General features: G+C 38.1%; 1 long non-coding RNA gene across 2 annotated transcripts; it reads left to right on the top strand.

Moving 5' to 3' along the window:
• Nucleotides 1-337: 337 nt before the first annotated feature.
• On the top strand, nt 338-8,931 carry LOC109677545 (uncharacterized). 2 transcript variants are annotated; one of them, XR_012446238.1, is made up of 4 exons: nt 338-392; nt 500-577; nt 1,759-1,847; nt 1,998-8,931. It is a non-coding gene; the product is annotated as an uncharacterized lncRNA (long non-coding RNA). The 2 variants fall into 2 exon arrangements; XR_012446239.1 differs by lacking the exon at nt 338-392 and having other exon boundaries at nt 506-620.
• The last annotated feature ends 241 nt before the right edge of the window (nt 8,932-9,172 follow it).

The following is a 9,172-nucleotide window of genomic DNA, read 5'->3' as shown; positions in this document are numbered from 1 at the left end:
CCTGAAAAATAAAGGGAACCCACTAAGGAACATCATCTGTGGCTCTCAGAACTGTGATTCCTTGACTGACCTCCCAGAGGGCACTGCTGCACACAACAGGGACCTTCTGCATAGTTTCTCCTCCCTGCAGCTGGCTGAGTTCTTTGCTGACAGAGACACGTGACAAGAATCAGAGGTCAAAAGCCCTCAAGACATTTCAGCAGCTTTTGTGTTCACACATAAGAAAGAGACTTGTCCAGCTCAACTTTCCCCAAGCGCCCTATTTCCAAGCTGTGGATCTCTTCGTCCACTCTCCTGCCTGTTCTCACTGTCTTCCAATTGGAAGCAGTGCATCCTCTGCTCAGCCATGGTCTTGCTGCTCCTCCTCGTGCTGAGGATGTTTTTTCCCATGAGTGAGTATGATTTCCTACAGTCTTTACACCTCAAGATTCTGACTGCAAATGGTTACTTTCTATAGAGAAGTCTGCCTTACCTTCACTAACATAACTGATTTTTCCAGGAGACACTACAGCCCAGCTGGTGATGCAGCCTGATGTCCAGATCACTGTCACTGAAGGAGCCTCTCTGGAGCTCAGATGTAACTATTCCTATTCCTATACTTCAGCACCTTATCTCTACTGGTATGTCCGGTACCCTGGACTGGGCCTCCAGCTTCTCCTTAAGTACCTTTCTGGGGACACCATGGTTCAAGGCATCAAAGGCTTTGAGGCTGAATTTAGGAAGAGTGAATCTTCTTTCCATCTGAGCAAACACTCTGTGCATTGGAGCGACACAGCCTTGTACTTCTGTGCTCTGGGTGCCACAGTGTCTGGGGCTGCAAGGGAAGCTGAGCACAAACCACCTGTGACAGTAGAGTTTCCAGAGACTGAAGGCCTCACCCATTGTCTCTGAATGATCTCTTGCTTTCTGATGGCAAATGGGAGAAGGAGGGATGGGCAGGTACAGAGACTTGTACACAATGCTACAGATCCTTCGGCAATAGTATATGTTCTATGAGCTTTATTTCAGAAGTGTTTACTCATTGTGAAAGCTATATAATACTAAATTCTTAGTGCTGTGAAATGAAGAAAGGAAAAGTACTCTTTTCTGTAATAATCAGGCCTTCAGCACTTGACCTGAAGCTGATTGCATTAAGGAGTTGACAGTATCATCAGGGACTTGTCCTAAGAGACGCTGAACTTAGAGAACAAAAGCCATATTTCCTCAAGTTCTGTGCATGTAAGTTTGCCTCCTTGTTTGCTTGGTCAATACCAGTGGTTTGGTTCATAGTTCAGAGGAAATCCAGGTAGATTTTTTTTCATGTTCTTGAGAGTGAGTCATGGTGCTTTCTTGATTTGAAACATCTGAACTTAGCCCATTGTTGAATAAACACAAGAAGTTTCCACCTCTTTTCAACTTATTAAAAACGTCTCACTCAGTAGTGAGGAAAAGAGCAACTTTGATCTCTAGGTACTTGCTGTGCATTTAATATTTGATCTGGAACGTGTTTTACCATTTTATGTGTCTGAGTCCTACAAAGGCTAAGAGAAGAACATTTAACCAGAGTTCAGTAGTTAGGGATGTGACCACAAGGGGACAGTAGACCTCAGCTGATGCACTGTGTGCAGAGGGTTCATTTCAGTGGATTCTGAAGGAATAGGCTTCAGGCAGAAGCAAAACCTTTTACTTATTGGCTGGGTGGACAGCTCAAATAGCCACTATAATTGTAACACAGAAAAGGGGACAGCATACTAATAGAAGTGACTCTCCTTACTACAGATTTCAAGCCTACAATTGATGCTAATTTGGAAAAACATTGAAGACATTGATCCATGAGTTACTACTCTTCTTGTGGCTGCAGCTGGACTGTGAGTTGAGCACGTGGGGGCAACAAAATATTCCAGTGGATGTTCTTCCTATGTCCAAGGAGAATATCATTTTTCTATGGTTGCTGGAGAAAAAGAATATTCTGGAGAATTTTGACCCGACAACCTTCTCCTTTCTCTTTTTCTGTCTAGAGGTGAGCTGAACAGAGAAGGTAGTGCAGCAACCTTCCATCCTGAGTATGCAGGAAGGAGACTGCTCCAAAATCAATTGCACTTACTCAGACACTGCCTCAGACTCCTTCCCTGGAAGTCCAAGCAGAAACCTGCAAAGGGTCCCTTGCTTGCTTATTATTGACATTTGTTCAAACAGGCTCAGCAATCAAAAACAAAGACTCATGATTTTATTGAACAACAAAGATAAACAGTTCCTCCTGCACATAGAAGGTACCCAGCCTGGAGAATCAGCCGTCTACTTCAGTGCAGCTCGAGTACATGGCTTTGCAGGCACCTACAACCTATCCTCAAACCTGCCTCTGGGATTGCAACCCTATCCATGTCCTTTGCTATAGGTCTTCCAGCACAACATTTGCAAATTGTTTATTTGTAAATGAAAACTATCATGTAGACATTAAAAGCATATAGTATTAAGGTTAGGTTCAATATGACCCAGAAAGACTTAGAACATTTTTTGTGTGATTGTTGCCTAATAGATTATTTACAAAATTTTGTTTTGGTGCATACACCTTAAATATTAAGGTGTATAACATGATGGTTTCATATACATATGCGCACTGCAACACAAAGTCCTGACTCTGGCAGCCAAATCCAGACTTCTCCATGTGGTCACCAAATCTAAAGCTCTGCTTAGTGGATTATTAAAGGAATTAGTGATATTTTATCTTGAAATCCATGCTTTAAATATGAGTGTACATTTGCTGTTCAAACTCTCCTCATTTAACTAACCCCTTAGTATCAATATCACTGTCCTTTCAATGCATGGGTATTTGGCTCTTTGGAAAAGTGGACTTGTTACTTTTTATTATAAAACATTAATGCTAAATGGAGAAAATACCTAATCAACAATTCTGTACTCAGAAAATCTGTTGCTGATATTATTTCGAAAGATACAAACAAGGATATATACAAGATTAACAAGTTTAGGGGTCTAATATATAATAGAAGGACTATAGTTAAAAATTATACTGAATTAAGAATTTTTAAGATGTTAGCTTTTCTTGTCAAACACAAAAAAATGTCACAATGCAGAAAGGGTATGTATGCTTTACAGCATAACCACTCTATTATCTAGACGATTCCTGATAAAGCTTTGTAAACCTCAAATATGCACAATGCAGTTGAGGGAAATATTCGTTTCCATTTATCTATGTCTTTCTTTCTTGATAAAATTGATTTAAAATAATTACATCTATAACCCATGATTGGTGTATTTATTTGTCTTATTGACTTTGTAGCAACCTTGGTGACTTAAAATAATATAATATTATTTCTGTCATGTTCTGGAGGCCTGAAGCTCAGATTGGTTTCACTGGGATGCACCTCTTCAGAAACAGTAAGGGAGGAATCAAAGAATCACATTCTTGCCTCTTCCAGGTCCAATGGCTGCCAGCGTTTTTCAGCTTGTGGCTACATAACTCCAATCTCTGCCTGTACCATCATACAGACATCTCTTCTGTTGTCACATCTCCCTCTTTCAGGCACACAAGTAATGGCATTAAAGCTCAAATAATCTGAGATATTGTTGCAATCATACCCTCTCCAACCTTAAATCCTTGCAAATCTTAGTTAGTTCTTTTATATTTTTATATCTTTCAGAAATTAATATGAATGGAATTGCATGATATGTGACCTGAGAAGTCCATGTCTTGGTTAGAGGAAGCCCATGTCATGGGCACATGCATACTCTCCATCTAAGCCACCACCTTCAGGTTTTTTTACACTTAAATGTTTTAAACTTTGATTAATTTTATTAAAGATAATCATTTCAAGTGTTCAACTATCTTTCAAGGTTTTATTTCTATTTGTATAGAAAACATGGAAATTGATAATGGAGTCATTCTATTGAGGGTTACACCAATTTTTATAATTTATGAGAGTCATACTCTGTATATAAGCTTAATTACAACAACTCTATTCTAAATTTTTATCAGTACATATTGTCCCAATATTTCAGGGTAATTGTAGATTAAAATTAATTTTAACCATATTATATGGGATAGGTTTTTGGAGTTTAGAAAGGAATGGTTTTTCTAAGGAATGGCATTGAATGGCATATCCAAGAACTCTTTAGAGCTGCTGTTGTCAGTGTCTTTGTAGAGGATTCATGTGATTATTGCCTCAAGCAAACTCTGTACATGGGCAAGTTAGTAAGGGAAGAAAGCAGAGTAAATAAGAAACATGAGGAAATATCACTAAAAGTAAGTATGTGAAGGAGAGTGTAACAATCATTATATCCAATCATGTAGAGAGGTCTGTTGTGATAGTCTTGTATATACTATCTACCACATGTAAGTACATGTTTGTTTCAAGGATCCTGTGTCAACACCCATCTTCTATAAACTCTCTGCTTATGGAGATTCAACGTAGAAGTTGAGATCTTCAATTTGAGTAACTTTTTAACTCTTGTCATTGAAGAATGAATGATGTCATATTAGTTGGTAAGATGCAACAAATGTTCAGTTCTTTATACTTTTTCTACTAAATTTTTCATAAACAGTATCCAATGAGTTCATTTTTACAGGGCTAAACAATTCTCTGGAATTGTTTTTAGAACACCAAGTCATTCAGGTTTAAGTCACATAAAGGCTGATTAAATGAAAGGACAGGAAAGACACCTTATTGATGTGTTGATGAAAGATTGAATTTCAGGAGCTTATTTATCTGATTATTTTTGTAAAAGAATGGAATATGCATGGTTTGGGAGTTACATGTGGCCACTGGTCATAAGTTTACAACATGGCAACATGTAACTTTCTAAGCAAGAATAATTAAGGACAGTGGGAGCTAAGGTAATAATACATCACATTGGCAATATGGATTCAAGGATGTCTGATACAGGAATTTATTTGTTTTGCTGTTACATTTGTTATTTTTCTCATTGTCAGATAATAAGAACTTGATAAAAAATGTGAATGTTCTAGGTGAGAGTAAAAGCTTGCAAAACTGCCTCAGAAAAATTTTCCCCCTTACGTGTAGATAAAAGACATGGCATATATAAGAAATAGAAAATCCAATTGCATTTGATTACATGACTACAGTGGCTGTGTGACAGGAGAGGACTTTAACCCATGGAGAAAATAAAAGTAATACTGTTATGAGTACACATTCATACAGGTAATGCAATTTCATAAACTTCTTTAAGAGAAATTCAAATGTTTCCACAGGTACAACTTCCTACTAATCCCACCTTTGCAGATTTGGGGGATTTTGCTTGCTCAGGAAGGCATGAGTTGGCCATAGGGTCTGCCATTCTACCAAAATTTTCTCACAAGTGTTCATTTATAATTGCATTCATTATGTCCCAACTATGTGTAATGAAGTTGTCTCTGGAGGTGTTTAGGAAGCATTTAGTGAAGACCATCTGTCTCTGCCAGCAAGCCTTTCTGTCTTTGGAAATACCTTTCTACATTGATGAAACAAGACTACCATGTTTAATGTTTCTTTAAAATTTGCAAACCAAATTATTTTCATCTAAGATGGAATAATAGAGCTTATCCATGGATGTCTGCATGATTTTTATGATGTCTTTGCATAAGAACTTTTGTCAGAAAGGCAGCTTTAACTTGGCCTGATTAACTGCTCAAGTATTTTTTCCTAGTTGCTACAGTGTTGTCTACACTGGAGGATCATGTCCTTATAACAAAAGTTTCTTCCAGTAGTACAAAGACTTGAAATAAATTGTGTATTTGGTGCCCATTTTCTGTAGTGATACAAGAGATACATAAGGTTAAGCAGGGTAAGAAATGTCACTGACTCCTTAATATTTGGACATTGTCAACTACATTAAAACATATTGATGTTCATATTAGTTTTGTAATTTGACATTTCCAAAAGGGACTCACTAGTTCAGCACCTGAATTAGCTTTTCTTCTTCTTGGGCACTGGGTTTTCAGTTGAGACTTGAATGGTTATTGTGTAACCAGCCTGGTAGAATTCCTTTTCAAAATTTGGCATGAAAGTGTCAAGATATCTGCTCTGGATATGAGCACTACTTGAATGACAGCAGTAGTTGTAAGTCTTCGTAGAATGAGAAATGTAATGGAGTTGACTATTATGAGAATAAATTAATAATATCTCATAATTAGTTAACCTGGTGGTAGAAAAATGTTGAGTGCTCTTAGAGAGTGGAACTGTCGTACTGAGCGTGGTGTTACCAGATTCAGGGGAATTCCAGTGCAAATGTGAAGATGTTTCTACCAAGGCAGACAAGACTGAATTATTTCAAGATGAGGAGAAGTTTTGTTTTCTGTGCCAAAATGTAGGCTATGATAGGCAATGTGTCTGCATAATTTGACATGCTGTTGAGTAATATCTCCAGGACATGGCCTTATCTTTAATGTTCATAGAAATACAGGTTTATCACAATTAGTGACACTAAAATCAGCTTTCCTAGGGTAAAGAAAAGTGCCAGCAGACTACTTTACCTCCAGTGCTAGCATCTAGAAAGCATAAGCTCACTGTGGCTTCTTTAGGGTCCCAGTTGAGGCAAGAGGAAAAAATATAAAACTCTTGTGTCAAATCTGACCTTTATGAAGAGAGCTCAGCTTTCAAAATGAAATAGATTAGAGACAGGAACATTTGCAACAGGACTCAATATCTGAGGGCTTTATTCTGACTCTTTAGGAAAGAGAACTTAGGTTTTCTCTCCTGTTTACTCAAGGTAGGCAACTAGACAGTCTTTTGAAATGAAGTAGAATATTGTTTCATTCACACTAAGTTGAAAGAGCTGCACGTATTAGTATAGCTAGCTTTGCATTCAATTCCCAAAGCAGTTGATTTCTGCTTCAGAGTAAACAGCATACACATATCTGTGAGGACCCATGATTACTACACCTCACTTTGTCCTCTATTCCATTACAGATAATATGTTTAAATAGTTCCAACTTCCCATTTCCATCAGACACATGACTGAGCATAACAGTTGGCAGATTTTCCTTTGATAGGCCCAAGATTATTTTCAGATTTAAAGGCTATCAGATTAACAGTGGGTTAATTCTAAAGGAAGCTGGGCTGGGTGAGACTGTCAGTCAGGACACAGAGAGGTTTTACATTACACATGCCAACTCACTAAAACAGGAAGCTCCTGTTTCCTGTTCTGGTGAAGCAATTGCACACAGTGCAGTGTCCCTCCCCTCACCTTGTTAGGCTCACCTCACAGTGCAGAGCCCTGAGAATGGAAAAAAAAAATTTTCACAACGAGAGGGACAACACAAACATGCTGTTCTCTAGATTGCTAAAGTTGGTCATGGCTTCATTGTGGTTGGGTACGAATGATCCCAGTGGGAATGGCCCTCCTCTGTGACCTGAGGGCTGGGGTATAGGAAGTATCTTGGGGAAAAAAGGGCATTGGGATGTAAAAGTGGAATTTCTTTGTCCCAAACCACTGATACCTAAATTTTGTCATTCTGTCTTCTCCCTTCAGGATCCATATTGCCCAAAAGGTAACTCAAGCCCTATCAGCAATGTAGGTGCAGGAGAAGGAGGTTGTGATCCTGCAGTGCAGCGATGACACCAGTGAGACAAGTTAGGGTCTACTCTGGTACAAACAGCCTAGCAGTGGGGAGACAGTGTTCCTTATTCCTTGGGACTCTTACAGGCAGCAGAATGCAACAGGAAGCTGCTTGTCATTGAATTTCCAGAAGGCAGGCAAATCCATCAAGTTTGTCATCTCAGCTTCACAGCTGGGGGACTCAGTGGTCATTTCTGTCCTGAGGGAGGCACAGTGAGGTGGCTGTTGAAGGGAGGCATACAAAAACCCAAGGGTCCACATGTAAGTAAATGCAAAAATGATACCTGTTGAAACTGTTCTAGGAATCAGGAGAGGGGATCAAAGAGAGCTGTGGAGGGGGTGAATTCAAGTATGATGTATTTGATACATTGTAAGAACCTTTGTAAATGCCCAGTACAATAACAACAACAACCATAATAAAAAAAAAAAAACCAGGGGTCTACCTGAGATGTTCATGTGCTATATGGACAGAGGCAGGGAATTGCCAGCCCAGACAAGAAGTGGCAAGGCTGTGGCAGCACAAGTGTTACATTGGAGGGAAAATGCTCACTCTGAGAAAATACTGATGTGCTTCATAGACCACATCCAAAATTATCATTAACCAAAAACTTCTGTGTCTTGAAGCCTTTTCTTGAAGTTAGACCCAGAACTTGTCACCTAAGAGTGAGAAGGAAGAACAATGACAAGAAATGATTCACATTTGGACATTGGATTGAACTACAAGAACTGGCTAAAAAATTCAGAAACATGATAAAAAATCATCATGAATTGTTGAATTGTTGGATTAATTTGTCCAGTGATTTTTTAATGAACAAATATTATGCTACCTATTGTCTGAATAATGATGACTTTCTAATATCTCTCTATTTTTCCTTGCTAAAAACATCATATTAATCCCAGCTATTCAGGAGGTGGAGAAGGAAGTTCACCACTTTGAGTCTAGCATGGGCAAAATTATTTTTAATATCAGAAACCACATACAAAAACAAAAGGGGTGGGGACCTGGATCAAGATGGAGAGGACTTGCCTAGCATGTACAGTGCCCTAGTTTCAAACACAGTACTCCAAAATGAATGAATGAATGAATAAATAAATTTACCACAGTGACAGGCTTTGTGCTCAGCATAAATTCTGACTCCTTGACACCTCTAGCATGGAAGAGCTCAACTTCCCTTCTGAAGGGTTACTTGAATCTCACCAGTCATGTCCATAAAATAATCAATAATTAGTAACATGTCAAGGGTATGTGTTTCCCACTTGGACCCAAAACTGTTTATTTGTGTATAAATATAGCATTCTTTTTTTCTACAGTAATCAACATCCTTTGAATGTGTTAATTTTCCCTTTCATCATATTATGTTTCCATGTTTTATTTGTTTCATTCTGTGCCAAATTCAGAAAATAGTTCTGTAGTAAAATTTATTACCTGTTGGGGTAAATTAATTCCTCAGAATGACTGAAGTTTTGTATTTTCAATAATAAAAATGTTTTTAAAATGTCTATTTTCCTCATATTTTGCAATTCTCCACTAAAACAAAGGATAAGTAAAATTTTCTAAAACCAGAAAGTTGAAATTATATTTAACAAATATATTAACATATGAAATACCAACTTATGTATT

The sequence above is a fragment of the Castor canadensis genome, chromosome 3 (genome assembly GCF_047511655.1).
Source record: "Castor canadensis chromosome 3, mCasCan1.hap1v2, whole genome shotgun sequence".
Classification (NCBI taxonomy): domain Eukaryota; kingdom Metazoa; phylum Chordata; class Mammalia; order Rodentia; family Castoridae; genus Castor; species Castor canadensis.
Note: the sequence above shows the minus strand (reverse complement) of the source record. Positions and strands in the feature narration are given on the sequence as shown.